Genomic DNA, 25150 nt, shown 5'->3' on the forward strand with positions numbered 1-25150 from the left:
CTACACGTGGTTGCCCGCGAGGTCGAGTGCACACTTGGCTCGCGCCTTGTCTTGGAGGTCATCTTTGATTGGTGAAAATACTAAGAGCTAAATGATAAAGGTCTTGTTTGGTGCGTTCTGCGCATGTTCTATTTGTCTACATATGCCCACGGGTTGCTGTGAATAAACCAGGGGAAAGTTACCACCCGTGTAGTTTTTGTATTCCCTTCCGCTGTCCCCGTCTTTATTTGCGGTCAATATGATATGCGTGAGAGTGAGCCGAGATGGCTCGTGGCTTCATGCGCGATGTGTTCTCGCGCACCTATATTTTTTATAGCACTGAAGATCGTTTAATTTAAGTGCCGGAGGCGCCGCTCAACGAACGGCAAGACGAAGCGTTTGCTCCCCGCAGCCTGAGATCTGCATCACGCCAGTGTTGTGACAGCGAGTGCTCATCGAGTGAGATCTGTTCATATTTGGTTGCTAGTTTGGGCGCATGAGACACCATGCATAGTTATTTCATTATTAAATAGGCGAATACCTAATATGCTTTATATGAACGATATAAGTGTGAACCTTAACTACGATCCACAATTGCTTAGTAAACTGCTATCGCTATCAATGCTTCGCTTTTTGTGGCAGAATTGCGACCATTGTTATCACTTTGTTTTAACAGTAGAGCTGTTCTAAGTCGAGCTTCCGCCGTCCGTTGTCCGGTGTCACGCTGGGACACAGGGCGAAGAGCGCGCGCCGTGGAGGGGGAGAGGGGTATAGGAGCAGGTCTTTCGCCTGCACGTGGCCTTGGTCCACATGGATTCCGCTCGGTACGAGCCGCAGCTCGAACGAGAGTGACATCGCCGTCGTCGCGCCAATCCCGAGATTCGAGAGCGAGAAGCGCAATCTGGAGTCCGTCCTGACTCACTGTAGATAGCTACCATCGCTAAGCTCTCGCTGCCTGTCGACAAGAGGCAGTGTGCGGATTCCTTGTCATGTGTGCCTATTACAGGCGCCTTGGAAAATGCTTCCGAAGGATCGCGGAACCTTTAACTCTTCACACGAAAGCCGACGTCGACTACAAATGGGAAACATGGCAGGTCTACGCATTTGAGGAGCTGAAATTACAGCTGCCATGACCTGCGGTACTTTCGCACTTCGACGACGACGCCGAGACGAAAATTCACACCGATGCAAGTAGTGTGAGCGTCGATGCCGTGCTGGTTCAATGGAAGGACGGAGTCGAGAGCATAGTAGCTTACGCTAGCCAGTCACTGTCAAAAGGGGAAGCAAGTAATTCTACAACGAAGAAGGAGTGCCTTGCGATCATTTGGAATACGGCGAAATTTCGGCCTTACATATACGGCAGATACTTCAATGTAGTAAGCGACCACCACGCCTTGCGTTGTCTGGGGAATTTAAAGGATGCTTCAGGTCACCTACCCCGATGGCGTCTCAGACTTCAGGAATTTGACATCGCCGTGGTGTACAAGTCCTGGACAAAGTAACCTGACGCCGACTGCAAGTCGCGTGCCGCTATTGACCCGCCGACGCAAGACGAACTGGACGACAAGGCCTTCCTAGGAACAATAACCACTTATCACTTCGCCGAAAAGCAGCGAGAAGATTCTGAATTACGAAGGTTTGGGGAGTACTTATAAGGCAAGACCGACGTTGTCCGTAGGGTATTTCGGCGTGGTCTGTCTTCGTTTTGCTTGCGCAACAATGTCCTCATAGAAAAAGAACTCCCGAGTGCGCGCAAACTACCTTCTCGTTGTGCCAGCAGCACTCCGGCCAGAAGTCTTGCACGCCCTGCATGACGATTGGACAGCCGGGCACTTTGGGTTTTCCTGTACGCTCAGAATACAAGAGAACTATTAATGGCCGCGCGTGACCGTCGACGTCGCCCGCTACGTCAAGACATCCCTTGACTGTCAGTGACGCGAGACATGAACGACAAGGCCAGCGGGTTCCGCTAAAGCCGATCGAGCCTCCTTGCCGACCATTTCAGAAAATCGGGATGGATTTATTGGGACGCATTCCGACGTCGGGATCCGGAAACAGGTAGATCCTCGTGCTTTTCGACTACCATACCCACTACTCCGAAGGGAAAGCCCTGCCCAAAGGTTGTGCAACGCAAGTAGCCGAATATTTTGTCGAGATCATACTGCTATGGGCATTGTGCACTAGAAGTCATCATTAATGACAAATGAACGCATTTCAAAGCCTAGCTTACTAAAATCATACTGCAGCATAGCCAGACAAGTCGCCGGAGCACCACTGCCTACCATCCGCGGACGAATGGCTTGACGGAACATCTGAACAACACGCTCGCCGACATGTTAGCGAAGTACAATTCGTACTCGTACTATCGTACTCTGGTGCGGCCAAGTCGCGCGTTTGATAAATTTCAAGTGCGGAGTTCGGATTTTTCGCAGCTGACGGTATTGCCTTCCTCGCGCTTGCCTTCCTCCCCGGGCCAGTGCCCATCTCTTGCATACACGCACCGCATACACGAAAGCAGGAGTGCGTTCGGCCGTTCGGCGAAGCGCGCGGAACGTATGCCTGGCAGTGGCCGATTTGGTTTCACGCTCCGTGTTTACGCGCGCCTCGCACCCGTGTGTGCCGCGCTTCCGTGCCTGGCGTTTGAACGGACGGCGCACGTGCGTGCAGGCTCTCAACGAGAGACGCCATGGCAAGACATTGGAGCATAGGAGCAGCAAGTAACGAGCCACCACTTTGTTGGTGTCAACGCCCGTCCTGACTAATGTTTACATTCTCGTTTAAGGCGAACCGTTACTAGGATGACATTGCAGAAACCATCCGAACCTGCCAGCCGTGCCCGGAAGCCGTCCACCGCCACCGGGCCAAAAACTAGGGTAGCACGGCAAACGAAGCAAAATGGAAGCGCCCTCCTGTGCATTGACCATCAGCAGCGAAGCAGCTGAGCGCCGCACTTGAAGTTTATCAAGGGGGTGACTTGGCCGCTCGACAGTGAGGGCGAAGTTTGTCGTGACTCGGTGCACCCTCAAAGCAGGCGCCCGATGGAGATAGCAGCGCCGCGCTGTGGCCCCGCAGCCGCTCCTGCGCCCGGAGCCGTGGGCCGCGTATTTTTGATCGCGATTGTTCGTCAACGTCGAATACAAGACGTAAGATGCCGTCCTGCAGTACGTAACTTTCGCTTTCAACACGGCGGTGCAAGAAACAACGCAGACGCGCCGTTCAAGCTGGCTTCCGGCAGGAGCCCAACGACGACTCTCGACGCCATGCTGGCGCAAGTCAATGACAATGAGAATCTCGACGTCGCCGCCTATCTGCAGCGCGCCCAAGAAACCCGACAGCTTGCCCGCCTGCGGATCAAGAGCTGAAGGCCGACACTACAGCCTTTTACGACACTACGTAGAGTATCAGCCCAGGGACTGTGTTTCCGTTTGCACTCCAATACGCCGAAGAGGACTCAGCGAGAAGTTTTCGCGGTGCCATTTCGGACCCTACAGGATGAACCAACGTAACGGCGCACTGGGCTACGAGGTCGTGCCACGCGGCATTTTCAATCACAGCGGCGCCGCTCACGGCCTTAAATAGTTTTCACTGTGCGACTTAAGTCCCTCTACCAAAGCTTACTCACCATGTGACTTTGTTTCTTTGTTTGGTATTGCTGTTCACTGCATGTGCTTTAGTTTCTTGCGATCGTGCTTTTACCATTGGGGCGATGTTTCTTTAAGGGGGGCGTTGACACGTGTACTTATTTCCCTATTTCTCTAGGACTGCATTTCACCTACTAGGTACCGAAAGTTTCGCTCAGCGCAAGATGCGCCTGCATGATTGGAATTTCATCATCATCATCATGATCATCATCATCATCAGCATATTTTATGTTCAATGCAGGACGCAGGCCTGTCGCTGCGATCTCCGATTATCCCTGTCTTGCGCCAACTTCAGCACCATCCTCAACCACCTGGTTACGCCCACTGCAGGGCAAAGGCCTCTCCCATACTTCACCAACTACCCCGGTCATGCGCTAATTGTGGCCATGTTGTCCCTGCAAACTTCGTAATCTCATCCACCCACCTAACTTTCTGCCACCCCCTGCTACCATTTCCTTCCCTTGGGATACAGTTCGGAACCTTTAAAGACCATCGGTTATCTTCCCTCCTGCCGAGGCCGATTTCTTTTTCTTGATTTCAACTATGATGTCATTAACTCGCGTTTGTTCTATCACCCAATCTGCTCTCTTATCCCTTAACGTTACACCCATCACTCTTCTTTCTATAGCTCGTTGGGTAGTCCTCAATTTAAGTAGAACCCTTTTGGTAGGCCTACAGGTTTCTGCTTCGTACGTGATTACTGGTAAGACACAGCTGTTACACACTTTTCTCTTGAGAGATAATGGGAACCTGCTGTTCATGATCTGAGAATGCCTGCCGAATGCACCCTAGCCCATTCTTGTTCTTCTGGTTATTTCAGTCTCATGATCCGGATCCACGGTCACTACCAGCCCTAAGTAGATTTATTCCCTTACTACTTCCACTGCCTCGCTACCTAACGTAATTCCAGTAACCTGCGTTAGTGGAATCTTATTGATGGTCCTATCCGTTCTCTGTTGTCACCGTAGCTTGCGTAATCTGATTCTATGCACTGCGCGAATTGTGCAGTACCTTCTGGAAGATGCGCGGGCGCCGGCGATTACATTGGAAAGTGGCTTTACCGGCCGATCAGGTTTCGACGATATACCACTGTATACGCCGCTATCATTGAGTGTGTTTTTGTGGGCACAGGTTCGCCGAAATGGAACTCTGTCTTTTCATTCACTGTTTTGCTGCTGTGTTCTTCGCTGTCACTACCACGTGACAATATAGAAAGCCTTATCGTCGCATGGGCACAATTTTTCCAAGCCTTTCGATAACACCGATATTAATAAAATGGGTCTAAAATTACCTAGATCTGTTTGATCACCTCCTTTGTGTATCGCAGCTAGCTTCTTCGCTTCCATCTCTTGAGCAGAACAGCGAGTTTCAAGCACTAAGTTATATATTTGTGTCAGGATAGAAGCAATGTGGTCTATCTTATATTTCAGGGGAGCTTTTGCATATAACTTGCATCACACAGTCTCGAATTTTTACAACGGTTGAATTAGCCGACAAGTTCACTCTATCGTGGGAAAAAGTAGCGCACTACAGTTGAAATTCCTCGCTCCCTGAATTGGACAGTGGCTTTCGCCATTGACGCTTGCCATGCCTACCGTAATGAAATTATTGGTGAGTCTATCTGACCGTTCTGCGCAGCTTATAATGTGGCGATTTATAAACAGTCTGGAAGCTGCAAAGTTAATCTTAGGAAGGATTATGTTGTTTAGTCGTTTGCATAGCAGTTCAGAATTGCTGGCTGCAACCGAGAAATAAGAACAGCGTTCATGCTTTGCACACTCAACCTTAGCTTATAAGCGATTTAGAAAGGTACGAACCGTTGCTGAAGAAACTAATCGTAGGGGTACGCGCGTGGATGCAACCAGGAAACCTCGGGCTCAGGAGACCACTGTGCAGAGCGTTTTGCGCAAGCTGTGGATCGCCTTAGACGCCGGTCGGAGAGTTCAGATCATTCTCGTGAAAACGACACGAAGAGAATTCACCGCAAGGACTAGGTAGTGCGTGGTGCCGAAAACGGAGCTCCTCCGCACCCGCTCCTCCAGCTTATGATGTATCTCTGCAGCGTGTGCGCGCAGGCCTGCCACTTTTTTTTGTATACAGCTCTAATATTTTTGTTCCCTTCCCTAAAACTTCTTCATCGACATTGTACATATACTTATGCCTGTGATCGATTGGTTCGTATCAATCTCTTCCGTACTTTTGTTGCACCAATACTCTAAACGTCTTCTTATCTCGACTATGGACCGGTTGATGCTTCCGTCCACATTAAACCACAGCGCTTCTGGAAAGTGTATGTGACTTACGTGTCTCAGTAGGTGAATATATTCGCATTTCGTTAGGATGTGCTGAGTCGTTTCTGGATTTTTGCTGCAGCGAACACATGTCTGATCTTGTTGCAAATATTTGCTTCGGTATGTTTTTGTCGTTGGGCAACCAGACGTCGCCTCAAATAGCAAGGCAAATCCCTGTTCGGATGGATGGATGGATGTTACGAGCGTCCCCTTTGGAACGGGGCGGTGGGTTGCGCCACCAAGCCCTTGCTATTATGTTTCCTAATGTGCTACCTAGGTGTAAGAAGAAAAAAAAAACCACGACGAACACCGACAACCAAATTTTCCGAACCCCTATTGTGAAGTTTGCTTTTGTACGTCACCGTTTTTTTGTCGTTTCCCCGCTGTTCTTCCACCAATCTTCCTATCGCCCCTTACTAATCTATATTGCGCACATTTTTACTTTTCCCCTGTTCTCGTTGAACCCAAGGCCTTTAAGGAGGCCAGTGGTGCCTAAATCCACCGCTGGGCAGATGTCTTTACATTCTAATAAAACACCCTTCACCGTTACCCTAATTTTACCGCAGCAAGCACATGCTTCTTCCTTTTTATATCTCACTTTAATGGTGGGTGTTCTAAGGCTTCCTGATCTCGCTTCGAAAAGTAATGATCTTCCCTTTGAGCTTTCATAAATTATGTCTTTCGTGATTTCGTTTTTTCATCTCAAGTAATTACTCATGGAAGGTTTCTTTTCAATTGCCGCCACCCATGAGTATATTTCAGCCTCTCTGACTTTCTGCTTGATGTTCTTTGTTGCTGTGTTGCTCAGCCTACAGGCTGCATGCTTGCTGGTAAGATTCCTAGTTCTTTTACTCCACTTAGAATCAGTGTTTTTCCTGCCCAAATACCTGAAAATTCTCACAGCCCATTTAATTTTTTCCATACACCTCAGTCAGTCCTCATTGTCAATTTTCGCGTGAGCTTTTCTCACTTCAAAGCTTGTCCAGCCCATATCACCCTGCACAACTTCATTTGTAGTCTTCCCTTCAGCGCCCAGTGCGAGGCGTCCCGCTGACCTTTGCTTCCCATCGAGCCCTGATTGTACCCCTGATTTAAAGCAAACAACAGCGTTTCCAAAAGGAAGTCCTGGAACCATTACACCTTACCGCAAATCCCGGAGCACTTCGTACCTACTGTATCCCCATAGCGCTCTGTGCTTCCATTACGGCTGCATTCCTCTTCCATTTACTGTTACTGTTTTTTGCCTGTGTTTCCATGTTTCTATTGCTTTCGTTTATCCATATACCTAGGTAATTATATCCTTTCACCCGACGTACTTCCTGGCCCTGTATTGCCACTGTCTGCTCACTGTTCTCATTGAATATCATAACACCCGATTTACTAACGCTATATTTCAAACCTAAATTCTCGCCTTCCTGTCCACAGATATTAGCCAGACGTTGCAAATCACTTTGCTTGTTAGCTAGCAACACAATGTCGTCCGCATAAAATAAACATGGAAACTGCCGCTATACACTCTATCCGCCTGTTTGTATGAGAGATTAAATCCGATATTGCTTCCTTCTTGTGCCCTCTGCATCCTTACCATGTACATCATGAACAGCAGTGGAGATAAAGGGCACCCCTGCCTCAGTCCCTTATTGATATCAAGTTTCTCCTCGCTCCTCATCCCTTCCCATTCAATGCTACCGGTATTTTCTAGGTAAATATCTCTGAAAAGCTGTAGAATCGTCACCTAAGCCTTCGCCTTCCAGAATATCCCACAAATTGTTGTGGCCTATGTTGTCATACGCTCCTGTAATGTCTAAAAAGCCCAAATATAATGATCTGCATTATACACTTGATATTTCAATACACTCAGTAAGAATAAATAAGCTATCATCCAAACGCCTACCTATTCTGAAGCCATTGTAAGGCTCCCAAAATGCTTTTATTAAATACCTATGCATGCAGCTTTAATATGATTGCATGTACTGCTAGCCTGTATATTACCGATGTCATAGTCAACGGTCTATACGAGTGAATTCTATGTTTGTCCCCCTTACCTTTATAAATTAAGTTCCTTCTACTGTGTCGCCAACTGTCTGGTATTCGTATATATTTTAACTTTTTTTACGCTGCTTTCACCAGAGCTTCCTTACTTTTTGGTCCAAGTTCATTTATCAGCCTAACGGGAACCTCGTCTAGCCCTGTGGCTGTGCACTTGGGAATTTTCTCTTCGGCTTTCTTCCAGTTGAAATTTGTCAGCACCAGGTCCTTTTCTATCTGGTTATCGTTTATGCTCTTTTTTGTTTAAATACAAGCTCGTCATGGCCTTGGAAAGATTCGGCAGGTATTTTTCGGATGTAATTTATTACCGCTTCCCTTTCCAGTTTGTTTCTATCTTCGTCTAGGATAAGTTGTGTTGTTGGCTTCCTGCCTAATAATTTTATATGGTTTCGAAAATTCTAGGTGCGGCCTTCTATTTTTCTCGTATTTCTGACACCCATTCTTCACTTTCGCTCTTTATCATTGCTTGCACCAGTATATGAAGCATAGCTTTTTGTCTCAGTGTATTTCCCATTTACTGGCTACTTTATCCTGCGGCAACTGCACCTTGTTTGCCTGTCTGTGCTCTCGGGATACTTTCTGTCGTTCGGCGATCGCTTTTCGTGTCTCCATGTTCCACCAGTTATTGGGTTTCTTTTTTGGTTTCCAAGGAACATGTTGTTTCTTTTTCCGTATTTCTGTCGTTACCATACTTAGAAGCTTACTTTATTCCCACTCCTTACTCGGTCATTTGCCAAGTTCTTCCTCGACTCTAGTCACTATATTTTTTTTTTGTTCAGTGTTCAAATTTGGACTGGCCATTTTCACTCCTTGCTCTCTTTACCAACTACATATCGCATATTCAAAATGATGCGTTTATGGTCACTCCCTATGCTGCTATACCCTTGTTTGTCAATCAGCATTTCTCTCAACTTATCATAAATTCATTCTGTCATCACACAGTAATTAATGGTCGATTGCTGGTTTCCCACTTCCCACGTGATCTGCCCTTCACACTTAGGCCATGTATTTTCGATATCGAGGTTATGTTGCTCACAAAGCTATAGCATTGACTTCCCATTGTTTTCGGTATAGCCATCTAAAGGATAATTTCGGCATCATTCCTGAAACCCTTGATACCAGCACTTATGCATTCCACTAAATCTTTATTCTTCTCTGTGCAATTATTTTTGGTCCACAAATACGTCACGCCCAGCCAAGTTTTTAACGCGATAGCGTTAAGGAGCTCGTGTCGCAGAAAAGCCGGTGTCGTCGGCGTCGGCGTCCGCGGCGTTGGCCGCGAGCGATAAATCATGGCAGGCACTTCATAAATAAAAAGCAACTTCCAAGATGGGCTGGGTGGGAATCGAACCAGGGTCTCCGGAGTGTGAGACGGAGACGCTACCACTCAGCCACGAGTTCGACGCTTGAAAGCGGTACAAACGCGCTTCTAGTGAACGCGGTGTTGCCTTAAAAACGTGCCGTACAAAGTTATACTGCGGTGTATATCGGTAATTATGAGCATGTAACTTACAGAAGTCGCATTTACACGAGTAGCGAAGTAAGTTTCCGCTAAATTTCTTCTGCGCTTACCGCACACGCAGAGCCATCTTGCGGCAAACACAGAAGACCCCCTCCTCTAAATGTACGCCGCTGCCCCGACAGGTGGCGCGCCATGCGCGCATTGGGGCTGTGCGCGGACCGGTGCCAGGCGCGTCGCGGCTCCGACTCCCTCTCCCCTGACGACGCTTCGCCGTGCTCCCACGCGGGTTGCAGAATCAAGCGCCGTTCCTTTCTTTAGATCACTATCTATCTATCTCTCTGCCCGTGCCGATCACGACGTTTGGCTGGCGTAGGTCGTTTCCCCCTCCGAGACACCGAGTTCTTTGGTTCGTTCCGTTTGCTCAGGCGCACGTTTCGTTGCCGCGCCGAACGCTGCGTTGCTCGACGCTCTCCGTGTGATAGGTGGCCGCAAAGTCCGATGCGGGGCGCCTCGTAAGTAATCCCTGCGCCGTAGCGCATTGTCTTACACCCCTTGGCGGGTCGATGGGAACGCTGTCGCGTTCCACTCTTGAAGGCGAAGCTTAAGCGTCCTCCAATTTTTTTCCCACTCATTGTATGTGATACCCATAGATGTTCTTGACATTTTGAATTTACTCTTTTTCATTTGGCTCCCTGATAGATGAGCATTCCGACTCCCCCTCCCTTTTTTTACGGCTCAATTCTGCTGCATCCTTGCCACAAATAATTCTCAATCACTGGCGGCTCTTCCGACTCTCTAAGGTGCGTTTGTGTAACTGCATACACGCCCATTTGTTCTCTATAGTACGTGCTTTGAATCTTTGCCCATCTTTCTTTTCTTCTGCCGCCCTGCATGTTTATGTAGCCTATTGCATGGCGAGCGGTCTTTGTTGTTTTCCTCCTATTTCTGTTAGTGACGGCTATGCTATTCAAGGGAACCTGCTTCATTACTACCTACTCTGGCTTCCTGAACGCCCGTGGGGACCCTTAAAAAAGCAACAGCGCGACCAACAAGTAGCCAGCCCACTTCTCTTCCAAACATGTAATTGAAGTGGATGCTGTCTCGCTCAAAAACACCACACCTTCTCACTTCCCTGTTTACTTCGACAACGTCGGAACCTTTTTGTCGGCTCTTTTTCCATATCGCCTCATTAGCAGCCACTACGGCTCTTTGCACGTGACTGTCACCTGCGGCCACCTCCGGCACCATGCACACAACGATCTGTACCTGAGGGGATTGGTCGCGCAAGTCCTCCACCCCATTCGCCAAGCGCTCGGCTAGTCGTGTGCCTTTCCTGTTTAGGACGTCATTTAGCCCACCTGCTACTATGACAAAGTTGCGCACGTGGGCATTCTTCCGCGAGCTTTGCTTTTGCTCGCTCCATGACGGAACCCACTGTATGCCACGAAAATGTCCCTACCACCACCCTATCATCACATTTCCCCCTCTCCACAATTGCTTTTGAGCACCTAGTCAGGTTTGAGTCTCCAACAATAATCAACATTTCACTCTCTCCTACCTCTCCCTGCTTCTCTTTGTCTTTCTCCGCATCACTCGGGCTTGACAAGGGGCATTGACCCCTGTACTTCTGTTTTTTTGGCGTGGCGGCCTCAAGGTTAGGTGCCGCTCTTTCCAGCTAACCCCTCACCACGTTGCACACATTCCGCGTACTTTGCTGGCACTCCCTTTCCTGTCACGTCGGGGACTGCGTTACATTGTACCGGCCATTCCCGTTCACAATGCCGGCCCTGTTCAGCTTTTCCTCGGCTGCTTGAAGTCGTTCTTCCACTACCTTCCGTGCGTCACGTTACCTGTTTAGCTCATTTTTGAGCACTTCAACCTGTTTGACAAGCTATTCCTGGAAAGCCTCCATTTTCTTCAGCCGAGCATCGACATCACACTGTGTGCCGACTGACTCGTTCCCCTCTCCATTCTATCCGTCCCCTCATCAGCCTTGAGGGACCCCCAGCACACTGCACGCTTTCTCCGCTTTCTTGCTGCTTAGATTAGGGCGGCCCCACCAAGCGATGACCGAATCTCTTCCCGCAGGTGCTGATGACGTGCTTAAATGGCAGTGATGGGGCAAGCTCAGTCGAGGCAGCGAAAAGCCAGACGGGCAAATGACGAGATCCACTCGATTACAAGGCCTGCGAGATGGAATTAGCAAGATTAGTGTATGCGCCGTTGAAGCACGGCTGCCTAACCATCACTTTCAGGTTTAAGCTCTGATGCTGTTTCGCACGTTTAATTTTTAATAGTGCCAGAAGGTATTGGCCCTCCGCACCAACTCGCAGTACACGCAATAAAGTTATTTCCTCCTCCTCCTCCCAGAAGCCTTAAGATAAAGGGCACGCGCTATCAGTGTTATGTCTAATGACGTTTGTTTCTGAGCTGCCATTCTTCAAGTTCTGAGAATTATTTTTGTCACTAATGCAAGACCCGGTACGCGCAACATTTGAGACAGGATGGCGTGGAAATAGAAACCACAATTAGGGTACGTAATCTGGCACGACATGACATATTGCATACATATACCTAAACATACGTGGAACGTTGCGGTAACGCCAGCGCCGAAAATTCGCTTCGAGTGTCTATAAATTGCTATCGCAATAAAGGTAAAAGAAACGAAACCGGGGCAAACGTCGCCATGATACGACCAAACGTGTTCGGATATATCAGTGACGTATATGTGCAGGATGGGAGACTGCAAATACCCTTACGCACTATGTGAGAAGTCCCACTAAGGACTTTCTGCAGTAATTTTTGTTGGTTAAAATTTTGCAAGTAAGTTTTTCGCCAGAACATCAATGCGACAACATAGGTCGAGTTGTTGTGCTGCTCACGTTTCGAGCGAAGCCTTATAGGAATAGTGTGCTTTGAAGATAAGTATATTATTCAGTGATGTGAGGAAGGAAAAGTGCTCAATTATTATTTTACCAAGTTACCGAAAAAATATCAAACCGCGAAGCTGCAACTTTGTATTTTCCGGTTAACAGAGTGATAAAATCTGTGAAGTAGTTTTGGACATTTATGGGGCACGTTGTAGAAGCATAATTATTCTTTGCAATAGAAAAATGCATGAGGTCTGAATAAAAATTAAAAAAGAACATGAAAGCTTTCGAAGAAAATTGTCATTTCTGCGGTGGTATAACTTGGCCTAGAAAATGTACAAAACGAGAACAAAGTAAAAGGGGGAGCGAAAGTTTCGACAAGTGGACTTGTCTTCTTCGAGGCCACTTGTCGGAACGTTGGCTCCCCCTTTTAGCTTGTTCTCGTTTTGCTGATCGTCTTGAATTTCCATATCCCGGCTCCCCCGTGTTTAGACTTGAAGTCGCGCACTGTGTTCTACTTTTCGGTTATCACAGATTACCTAAAATGCCAGACGAACAGTAGCTAAGGGTATGCTTCCCAATCACTTTCGTGTTTGGTGGAAGATACATTTTACACTTAAACTTTTTTATCGTGACAACCTAGGGGCTCACCAAATATTTTGCGGCAGATGCTGCATGGCTTTGATCTGGCTTTTCTTCTAGGAAAGAAACACCAGACGCATGACCTCCGAGTGCGGAATTCGTCCGTATCACGTGGCCCTGGGCCTGATTGTGTTGCCAAATTTAGGGAGCATGATATGAAAGAACAAGTCATCTACAAGAGAGATTGCCAGCACATAATAGATAAAAAGCCGTCATCTCCTATAAAGAATAAAATATTGTAAGAAACGACGGCAGAACCCATCTGTTATGAGTTTCTTTGAGTTTATTTTCTAGAGTTGCCTTAATTGAACTAATTGGAATGACCGCAGTGCAGCATGCGTTGTCTGCAGCACCGAAGGAAATATAGACCACCTGCTGTGCCACTGTCCACGTTATGCCCCAGAAAGACAAGAGCTTGCTAACGCTCCCCACAAACTGGACCATCGGCCACTTTCCGTGCAGGTGCTGCTGAGACACTCGTCACTCGTCGGCCCATGAAGCAGTGAAGACACTTTTGTGCTTCTTGAGGACGACGGGCTTGTGTGAACTTCTGTGACAATCAGTGCAATTACTATCAGCCCACACGCATCAGCGAACTCAACGCTAATTTCCTTCTTTCCTTCTCACGTCTCTCTCCCTGTCATCTTTGCTTTCACTTTTCCCATTTCCCCAGTGTAGGGTAGCCAACCGGACATTATTCTGGTTAACCTCCCTGCCTTCTGCTTTTCTGTTTCCTTCCCTGGGTATGGGTGTGGCTGCTCGGGCCAAGCCTGAGCAAAACGTCGGAATACGAGGTCGTTATAGCACGGGAAAACAAAAAAGATGTGTATGCACAGCAAAGCGCGCAAGCGAAAAGGACAAAAAAATGAGTCGAGGGTATTTGCACATGGTAATAACTTGGCACAAGAAAGTCATTATGAGCACTTGCAAGGTCTTGCGAGAGTATGGCGCGATGAGTTGCATGAAAGGGGATAGCAAGAGTGGCCACCAGTTGCACAAATGATGACTTGCGAAGTGTTCAGTCCCAGGTAGTGAGGGGACCTAAGGCGACGCACCGTTGCGACGGAGCCCGTGTTCTCTGGTCGCCCCCTTGCGAACGCCAGGGCAACCTGGCGTTCGCCTTCTGCATCAGGTGTGCCACTTCCACTGGAGGCCGGGAAGAGGATGTCGCAGTTCCCACCGGGAATCGCGTTGGCTAGGTTACATCCCCGACGCCTACATCCCCGACGGTTGTGCTGGCTCAGCCCCAGGATCTAGAAACGTTCTGCGGCACTGATCGCCTCGACGTAGAAGACTAGGTCGCCACGTATGAGCGTTTAAAGGGAAGCTGAAAGCTTTTCCAGAAAAAATGAGTGAAGAGCAGTACGTCGTGGTTTGTAACCCTCTGAATTCGAATATCGCATCGAAATTGAGCGAAAGAAAGCGCAAACATATTTTATTTCGACGAAAAGTCCAGCAGCAGACACGCCCAGCTCGCGCGCCTCGTTTTCGCCTGTGGTTGGTCGGGCGCCTCGTGACGTCAACAGTGGTGCTCGTCCGGGCCGACTGCTGCCGCTACACACGAAGCACGGCGCAAGGTAGTTTGGTGCTGTTTTGGGGAGATGGTCATGCAAAATTTCGAGAGCTTGCGTTTCTCTGAGGAGTTCGGCGTTAAGTCCAAATTCCACGAGAGCGATTTTCCGCGTGACGGTGACGGGCGACGGCTTGGAGCGACAAAACGGGCCTTCGCTTGAACAGATCGCTCGGTGTTGTCGCTCGTTTCTAGAAATCTAGAACTCGTCGCTCGTCGCCCGGAAGTGCTATAAGCGACTAGGCAATAGTGCGAAGCCGGAACTGGATGTACATCCCTCAAATACTACTGTTTGTCGCACGGAAGGAGTAAACTATTGAATTTTACACGTTCAACAATAACCTAGTGCAAGACCTACAGAAATATTTCATGCTCCTTTTTCAGTAAAATACATCAATTTAAATTGATAAAGCATGCGTCACGCTAGTCTCGGCGCGTAGATTGCTGCCCTCATACTCGGAAGTCGTCGCTCAAAGCCGTCGCTCGCGTGGAGTTCGGCTTGCAGGCGACGAGTGAACACGACAGCCATCGTCTCGCTTGTCGCGCTGTCGCTGTCGCGTGCGAGATCTCTTGTAAGGGGTTTATACTTTACTCCCTACATGTACGAGCCGATTGCGAAGAGTCGGCCTCTCCAAGAAGCAAAAAATACTGGTGCAAGCGCTGCTTTCCACGCGAACGAAGGCGAAGTGTTAGCATCTCCTTGTGTTGGAAATGTTCTTTGGCGAGTATGTTTTTTGCTAAGCCTCATTCAGCGTTCCAGTGAGTACGTTTCCGGACAAACAACTGTAACCGTAGTATTACATTCCTGCATGCCTCCTCGTAGAACGTAAGCGGTGATGCGATCTTCGGCATTTGTGCACTGCCCCAAAGCTGTCGGCAATCTACACAGACGGTTTGAACGCGGGAAAAGTTTACTGGCTGTTGTAGCACTTGTAGTATAGAACCTTCATCTGGGCGCCATCAGCGCGCTGCTCGTAACCGGCGGATTCCGTCGGCTACGAGAGATGGTCGGTTTATCTATGTGTGCGAGAGAAGGGGGAGCGCAGCGTCCTGGCGTGAGCAGGCTTTCCAACAAATGCAAACTTTACGCTTGCACTGCGTTATGGTAGCTGCATGCAGGCTGTTTCACAACACACGTCCGAATAGAAAATTCGCGGCGCTTTGCGATGAAACCTGCGTCAAGGGTGGGAGATAAACATCCACCTTCTGTTCAGCCTGCTAACACGAAGGAGAACCCAAAGCACGCATTATTGATAAACTCCGGTAGTAATCGTCACGGAAGTGGTTAGAGCACAACACTGTTGTTCTTGAGCGCTTGAAGTTGTTTCGCATCACAGCAGCCTCCCACTTAGCTGAAAGCTTCTTGTCTTGCAGGAGCTACTGGAACATCGGAATATCATCGCCGCCGCTGGTGTTCGTGCAAGCTTAGGATGCACAGAGCGCCCGCGTGATTGGCCTACAAGTTCAGTTGATGCTGCACACGTCAACTACCACTCCTATAGACACAGAAAGGGATGTAGGGTCGAGCGAAGCAGATTAGCACGGCACGCGCGCAGAAATAAGCCTGGTCAGGCACGGTCGCGGAGGCTGCGAAGGAACGGAACACCAGTGCTGACGTCACTACGCCGCGGTTTCCGGTCTCCGCTCGCATCGCCAGCGTCAGCAGCAGCGCGCGGCGCTCGACGGGGGGCGGAGCTACAGCGCAATTTTAACCGACGATTGCGTCGCTCCTAAGTGACAAATCCATCCCGAAATTTCACCTGCATTGTTTATGAGGTTCCCGCACTCGTATATGAGCGTCTTATTGAATTCGACAGACTCTTCACCTTCCCTTTGAGGGCCCACAGCAAATGGGATCCGACGGTTATGTTAACTAAGTTGGCCTTCTACTAACAAAGCACGGCAAAGATGTGGTATGACAACCACGAGGAAAAGCTTGGCGACTGGGACACATGCAAACGGAAGCTGAGGGACTTGTTCGGCCGTCCAACCGGGTGGAAGTGCACCGCTAAGAAAGGACTAGAGACCCGCGCCAAGATGTCCGCAGAATCATACGTCTCTTACATCCAGGACGGGCTGGCTCTCTGCCGTAAGGCCGACGGCGATATGGCTGAGTCAGACAAGAGAGTGAGAGAGAGAGAGAAAGGTAATAGAAAGACAGAGAGGTTGATTAGAGATTATCTCCGGTTGGCTACCCTGTACCGGGGGAGTGGCAAAGGGATGCAATAGGTGAAAAAGAGAAAAAGAATAAAAACAATACACACACATACACACGACACGGAACAGTTTATGTCAGCACCGTCACACAGTCAGCGAAGGCGTTCCTAGTGGTATGCAGTGTCACCGTCCAATCCTACGTCACACAGTGTACAGTCACAATTTGTCACAATGTCCCCTGTCTTTTAAGAAACGCAGCAGCGCCTTCGTAGCGGATCGCGCTGGTGTTCGCGTAGGCCAATTTCAAAGACTCGGTTGGGCGAGTACTCAAAGCGATCGCTGACGATGCTTTATACCTGCTCATGAACAAAAATTGTGGAACAGCTGCCGTATTGCAAAGCCGTTTGCACGTCTGCCGAACATAGCAGCGACATCATCTTGTGGCCATCATCAGATGACCTGACGTGGATATGTGGCGAGAACATAAAACAATGGATCCTGCAGCTTTTCTATCCGCCCCAGTGAGCCGCACAACTTGCCTACAACACCATTTGTGCAGACAATAGTCCGCGAAGAACTCGCTAATCTTGGAGTTCATTCGGTAGGTGCCGTTACTGCTTCCCAGCTGTCTCATGCTCCACGTCAAGCAACTGGTCAGTGGTATCCTGGACGCTACCGAAATTCAGCGCAGTGGTGAACCCCAGACGATGGGCCAATCTGTTTTGCCTGCCGGCGTATCGGTCACGTTGCTCGCCATTGTAACAACCGTTCTGTCTCCTCTCCTCTGCGACCGCCATTAACCAGCTATTATCGCCACGAACAGAGCGAGCGTCGTTACCGGCCTGTATCGGCAGGCCAACAGCCAAACAATGACGCTCGTGTTCTTTGGAACAGTCCCTTGTCATCATTCCGACCTCACCAGTCCCGTTCGCCGCCAGCTCATCGGCTATCGTTCCTATCGCCGCAGGCTCGTCATTCACCGTCACCGATGCAGCCCCGACGCCTGCTTAGGAGGCTTCGGGCTGGGGTGGCCCTTACACTGGCTGTTATCTCAAGGTGGAACTGGTCGCATTTACCACTGGGTGCTACGTGCCCGTACTGCTCCGTTCCTGTGGTGGAAGCAGATGCATATCACCTAATATGGACATGTACGGGTTTACAATCGGAACACTGCAAGCCGGCCTCCGCTACAGTGTGACAACCAGCTATGACCGCTGGATACATGACAACAGATTCCACAAAACACTGCTTTAATTCATAGACAACACAGGCCTAACAGCACACATATAATATACTTATACGCACCAAGACTTATGCCTTAAGGGCTAGCCTTTATCGCAATAAAAAAAAACTAGAATTACATACTGGGTGCTAAGAGAAGGGATGCGCAGTCGAAGACGGACGAAAAAAGGTGCGGGGATGAAATCAGGAAATTTGCAGGCGCAAACTGGTATCAGCTATCAGAAGACAGGAGTAATTGGAGATTGCTGGAGAGGTCATCGTCTTGCAGTGAAAATACATACAGGCTGATGATGATGGTGTAAGAATGCTATTTCAAGACTTTCAGCATGGCAGGCTAACAGCTGTTGCATCTCGAGGTCACATTCACTTGGGTCGTGTTTTCCGGATTGCTCAGTTCATGCCATCTTGCTGTAGAAGATTCGCTGCAAGCGGGGCCGCCATGATTGCGGAGGCAGCCAAGCTTGGGTGCAGCCAGTCAGCTCATCTGTCAAGATGGATGCACCAAGAATACGTTGGACGTCACCGGCTGCCTTCATAATCGTCGGCAAGTCCCCTTTTCACTCGGGCACGGCACCACTTCCAGGATAGTAGGCTTACGTGCGTTGCTTTTCGAGGTTGATTACCTGAAAGGTGCTGCTTGTCTACAATACAGTAATTTGGTGGTGTCGTGCCTACGAGACCTTAATGATGTATGAAAACAGTTTTTGGCTATAGCAGCGGAAGTGTTCGATGCCTTGTCTGCAATAACACTAAGGGCATCGGGAGAGGTTGAATAAAATCCTGGACGAATGAAAAATGCTCAAGAAGATGCATTTGGTACGACGCTATAGTGGCAATTAAGAAATTAGAAGAAGGGTGATCACACTTGCTCTCTGAAATAACTAGTGTCTAAACCAGTTGTACTGCAGTCACAGGCAAGTTTAAAAAGCCAGAACAGGAGCAGGTCACGCTATTCGCTGAACTAAATACTTCGAAACAAGAGCAGAAGGCCACTGAAGGTGAAATCAAGCAGCCGAACGCAAAGATCGCCAAGCTGGCCAGCACTCCCGCATCCGGAAGCTCGGCTGATATCCTGTGCGGTGTATCTCATTGATTGGCTCCAATATTTTCATGGTGCGATGACATTCAAATGGAATGTGACGCTCAAACCGACTCTTTAGCATAGCGGAGGACGAAAGACAGGACTGGGCTGCGCCCGAGCAGAAAATTTTTGCATTCTGTTCTCATAGCCTTGACTTAAGCCTATGAGGCACGCATTTCGAAATGGTGCAGAATAGGCAAGCATGCCCACAGCATAAAGAGGCCCTTTATAGCGAAGTTGAGCTTCTATAAGGATCACGAACGGATCTTCTCAGCTGCGCGAAAGCCTAAATGGTCTGGGTTTTCTACGCGAGAAAACGTCTCCTCAGCGACACGAGAAGCAAGAAGGAAGCCGATAGAATTTGCGAAAGCAACAAAAAGGTTTTTCAAGCTCAACGTCGACAGAATGCGCATAGATGACACAACCTACACGTACGACTACGTCACAAGTACTGTAATGCAGCTAAGCAGATAGCTGAAGCATAGCACGCGCAGCTGCGATTCCCAGCAAGCACCAGAACCACCGATCTTACCGCCACTATCAACGCCATTTACTAATATTCGAAGCCTTGTGCGCGAGGTCGATCAAGTCTCTTCTTTCCTTCACGATACAGGTTGTGACATTATAATTTCCATGAAAACGTGACTCCATCCTAACACATGAAGAAAAGAAATAGGGCCGATACATACCGCGCATAATATTTACCGATGTGATCGCACTAACAAACGAGGTAGATGCGTACTTATGGGCGTTAAGAAGACGATGAACTCTCATTTCATTCAGCTCTGAAGTAACCTTGGGATTGTCTGGGTTTCGTGCTTGACTCATATTGAGAAATTATTGTTAGGTTGTTGTTATCGTCCTCCAATTGTTTTGTTATATTTCACGCCATTAAGACTTGTCTGGCTGAAAGAATTTATCTCGTTGGCGAATTTGGAGGCAGGTGCCATCGACCTGCCGCCTTTTTATCTGACTTCACTGCCTTAAAATTGCATTTCGGCCTGTGACCGGTCGTCAGCCAGCCCGCTCGTGATTATAACATATTGGATTTAACATTAGCCACGGTCTCAAGTACTGCTGAAAATATAACATATTTAGATGGTTTAGGTGACCATAAATTATTGCAAGTAAACGTTAAAGTCCCCTCCTGTTTGGTTGGTGCCAGAACACAAGTAGTTCGAGATTATAACAATGGAAATTTTAATATTTTCAATGCTGAATTTGAAATATTTCTTGGCAGTGTACTACTTCCTTCTTTCCTGGGCTTTGTTCACAAAGCAAGTTTCCATCACTAGTCAGTGAACGCGTTACGCAAGTGAAATAACAAATGATAAAAAAGTACCCAGTGGTTCACTAAGCTGCTTAAAAGACTGAGAAATAAAGTGATACGGTTGTACGCCAGCGCAAAAAGTGCGCGGGCTTCTATAGGTACTTCTATAGGTACTATAGGTACTTCTAGATAGGTACTTCTAGTGATTTGCAGTCAGTACTCACAACTAACACACATACAACAATATGTTGGGAAACAGTGTGTTCGTATGGACACAACCGCAAAATCGCCTTGCAGTAATGAGCTCAAGACGACGCAACCGCGACCCGACGCCAACACCAAACTGTAACGTCAGACACAGAACCATAGAGATCGACGTGCTTCTCAACGACCACAAATCATCGCGCTTGTAGGCACTGGAGCTGAATACTCCGTCATCAGGGGACTCATTGCCGCCCAGTTGAAGAACTGCATGGGAAGGTCCTCAAATCCGGACAGCTGCAGGATACCTGATAACACCAATCGGAGTCTGCATGGCAAGAATTACTGTTCTTGAACGGACCTAGATAGTCTTCCCGAGAAGTCATTCTCGGCATGAACTTTCGAACCAGCATGGCGCAATCATTGGCCTGAAGTCGCAATTGATAACGCAGTTCCAAGGTGAAGCGATACCGCTGTAGAGCGCTCGCAGTCACTAGGCCTTCAGGGTGGTCGAAGATGAAGTCAGGATCCCGGCTGGATCAACCATTGTCATTTTTGTCGGTGTCGAAACACCCGCAGACGTAGAAAGCGTCATCGAAGGCGACCAACGTCTATTGCTCGTCCGTGAAATTCGCGTTGCAATAGGCATCACGTCACTGCAAGGAGGAAAAGCGAAAATGATGCTGTCTAAATTCAGCCAGGCATACCTAGAGGAAATTGTGCAAACCAGGAATACACTTGTCCTGCCGAATTCTGCCACATCTACATCGATAACCACAGCTCACGAATCATATTCGATATAAATCCAAGCCTCCTCATGAATAAGCAACAACAGTTCGAAAGTCTTCGGGGACCACACAAAGACTACCATTATTGTCATCGAGGATTCGGCAAACACCAGTTGCAAAGCGTCACATAATAACTGAAGAGTCCGCTGGGCCACTCCGCCAGCACCCTTACCGAGTTTCGCCGCGGGAACGAGAAGCTATAAGGAAACAAGTTTACGAAATTCTGTGCTACCACACCGTCCAGCCATCGAAACCAAGTGGGCCTCCCCTGTGGTCTTACTGAAGCCGAAGGATGGAACACTATACTTCTCCGTCGATTATCGTCGTTGAACAAGTATGAAGAAGGGCGTATACCCGCTCCTACGGGTAGACGACCCATCAGACCGGCGCTGCAATGCTAACTATTTCGCTTCGATGGATCTCAAGAATGGTTATTGCCAAATTGAACTCGACGATAGATATTTAGACAAGACCGATTTAAACACACCAGATGGCCTTTTTTGAGTTCAAGGTGTTGCCATTTCCATTTTGCTATGCACCTGCAACATTCAAGGACATCCGAGATGCAGTCTGGGAAGGACTGAAGTGGTAGACTTGCGTCGTCTACTTGGATGACGAATTTTGAAGATAATCTAAGGTGACTTCAGACAGTACTAGAGGCGATCAAGTTACCTGGACTCACCCTGAAGCAGGAAAAGGACCGTTTTGCTTACGAAGAGCTTCTGTTTCTAAGGCACGTAATCAGCAAGTCTGGAGTAAGTCTTGGCCCACAGAAGACAGCTGTCGTCGCAAAGTTCTCGTGGCCCGTCGACAAGAAGGCAGTGCACAGATTCCTGGCCTGCGTGACTACCAGGCGCTTTGTAAGATACTTTTCAATCGTTACGGAGCTACTAAGCCATCTTACGAAATACGACGTCGACTTTGAATGGCAAACGCGTCAGGATGACATATTTGAGACGCTGAAGCGATGGCTGCAGCAAGCGCCGGTAGTTTTGCCCTTCGATGAAGAAGCCGAGACGGAACTCCACACCGACGCAAGTAGCATAGGCCTCGGGGCTATGCTAGTTCAAAGTAAGGACGGAGCTGAAAGCGTTATAACTTACGTTAGCTGGTCACTGCCAAAAGGAGAAGCAAATTATTCTACGACGGAGAAAGAGCGCCTTGCGATTATTTGGGCTACAGCGAAATTTCGGCCTTGCATATATGACCAACATTTCAAACTGGTAACTTACCACCACGCCTTGTGTTGGCTGGCAAATTTAAACGATCTTTCAGGCCGTCTAGCCCGATGGAGTCTCGAACACGAGGAATCGAACATCACCATGGTGTATGTATATATCCGGGAGGAAACGTTCTTACACCGAGTGCCTGTCGCGCGCCCCTATTGACCCGCCACCACAAGGCGAAGTCGACAACGACGCCTTTCTAGGAAAAATATCTGCAGATGATTTCGCCGAACAGCAACGAGCAGACGCGGAGTACCTAGAAGGCAAGACAGATGTTGTCCTTAGGGTATTTTGGCGTGCGCTCTCTTTGTTTTGCTTGCGCAACGACGTCCTTGTGAAACAGAACTTCGCTTTAGTCCGCACAAACTAATTCCTCGTTGTGCCAGCAGTAGTCGAACCAATATTCATACGCGCCCTGCCCGACGACCAGACTGCCGAGCACCTTCGGGTTTCCTGTACGCTCGCAATAATGCAAGAGAAGTAATATTGACCATGCCTGGCTGCCGACGTCGCCCACTACGTTAAGACATGTTGTGACTGCCCGCGACGCAAGGCATCGCCGACTAGGCCAGCGGGATGATTACAGCCGATCGAGGGTCCTTGCCAACCGTTTCAGCAGATCAGGACCTTTTCCGACGTCAACATCTGGAAACAGTTGGATCGTCGTAGCCATCCAATACCTTTCCCGCTAAGCCGAAACGAAAGCTTGCCGAAAGGTAGTGCAGCCGAAATGGCGAAATCCTTAGTCGCTAGCATCTTCCTGCGACATTGTGCCCAGAAGCCCTCATCACCGACAATGGAACGGCATGTAAAGCAGGGCTCGCCGAAGCCATTCTGCAATACCGCCAGACAACCACAAGAGGACCATCCACAGGCTTACAATCCACAGACGGATGGTCTTACGGAGCGGCTGGGCAAGACCCTCGCCGGCGTGTTTGCCATGTAGGTCGACGTCGAGCACAAGACGTGGAATGCCGTCCTGCCAGGCGTAACCTTCACTTAAAACACAGTGGTGCAAGAAACCACGCAGATCACGCCGCTCAAGCTGATTTATGGCAGGAACCCGACGACGACTCTCGACGTCGCTGCCTATCTCCAGCCAGACGAAGACGGCCAACAGGTCGCCCACATGCGCTCCAAGACTCAGCAAAGCACCGACAGCGGACAGTACAATCCTCGCCTGCAATACGCGGAGTACCAGCCCAGAGACCCTGTTTGGTTTTGGACTCCAATACGCCGACGATGACATGCCGAGAAAATTTTGAGGCGTTATTTTGGACTATACATTATCATCAATCAATTAGCGCACTGGAATATGAGATTGTGTCAGACGGCATGTCGCAATCACAGCGGCACCGTGCGTGAACTCAAATGGCCCATGTTGCGAGCTTTAAGCCGTTCTGTCATTGCACACGAATTTTCGGACTCTGTTTCTTTTTGCTATATAAGTGTGGTTTTGTTTTTCATTCTCCTTTTATGTTTGTGCCATCGGGACGACGCATTTAATGAGGGTGGCATCGACAGTTGTAGTTGTTGATGTTTCGCCGGTGACCACTTATCGCCGGCCAACAAGTGTTAAACGCAAGACCCACCAGCATTATTTGTAAGTTACGCGAATGGTATCATTCATTCCATCTGTTATGTTCTTGCCGAATCATGCATTATCAGATTGCATATGCGAGATGGATTGTGTTGCAGTTTCTGGAAATCGCGTTGGCACCAGCAATTACACTAGTGCCTTCGACGAGTGATGTATGAATGCCGACACACTTGAGACGCTGATCATTCTGACGATCGCCGATTGTGTTCGCCACTACCGTATTGCTTTGAGTGTAACTTGCTTTTGTGGGTACATGTTTGCCCAATAAAAAGTTAAGTTATTCACAGTTCTGCTGATGTGTTCTTCGACATCAACACTACATGACAATACCTAGCCTCTAATGCCGACCCGGCGACTTGAACTGTCTACTAGGTAATGCTACAAAGTACGTGCTTGTAGTCGTGATGCCATCGTGCTCGTTCCTTTGACGTAATTTCAGCTTCGTTATACAACTCTAGTAATGCTGTCGTCTCCACGTCATCGCGGTCATACAGCTGATGTCATCTGATTGTCGTCATACTGTCGTCGTCGCGCTATTATCGTCCCAACGTCATCATTTCAGAAACGTCCACCAATTCGCTTCATGGCGTTGTTACACCGCCTTGTTAGTTGTATCCACTTGCTTATGTATGCGTAATTTTGTTGTAATCGTGCAATAGTTTTTGAATCGGGATTATGCCACCATGTCAGTGCTGTCATTGCGTCGTCTTCATGCAGTTGCCGTCAGGCATTTGTCGTCATACCATCGTGATGATGCCGTTGTAGTCGTTCTACCATCGTCATTCTTGCTTCATGATCCGATTTTTTACATACCATCATCGACATCCCATTGCCTTCATTTATTCAATATTCAAAAATTTTACATCATCATTAGCATCATCATCGTCGTCATCATCATCATTTTAGAATCGTCATCTTAATGTTGCTATGCCGCCACCATCATAGCACCTTCGTAGTTATGTGGACGCCATTCCTTAGTCAACCCACCATCATCCCTGCGTAGTCATGATGCTCTGATGGTCATGGCCGACCTGGCGAGCGAGTGTCATAGCAAAGTGGGCCGATCGCAGAGACAGTGCGT

The 25150-nt window shown here is 48.5% G+C and overlaps 1 protein-coding gene across 3 annotated transcripts in view; it reads left to right on the forward strand.

Annotated features, from left to right (window-relative positions):
- Positions 1–25150, forward strand: part of LOC142589081 (uncharacterized) — a 152438-nt gene that overhangs the window by 50765 nt on the left and 76523 nt on the right. The window lies entirely within an intron of this gene.

Source organism: Dermacentor variabilis, chromosome 7 (genome assembly GCF_050947875.1).
Source record: "Dermacentor variabilis isolate Ectoservices chromosome 7, ASM5094787v1, whole genome shotgun sequence".
NCBI lineage: Eukaryota > Metazoa > Arthropoda > Arachnida > Ixodida > Ixodidae > Dermacentor > Dermacentor variabilis.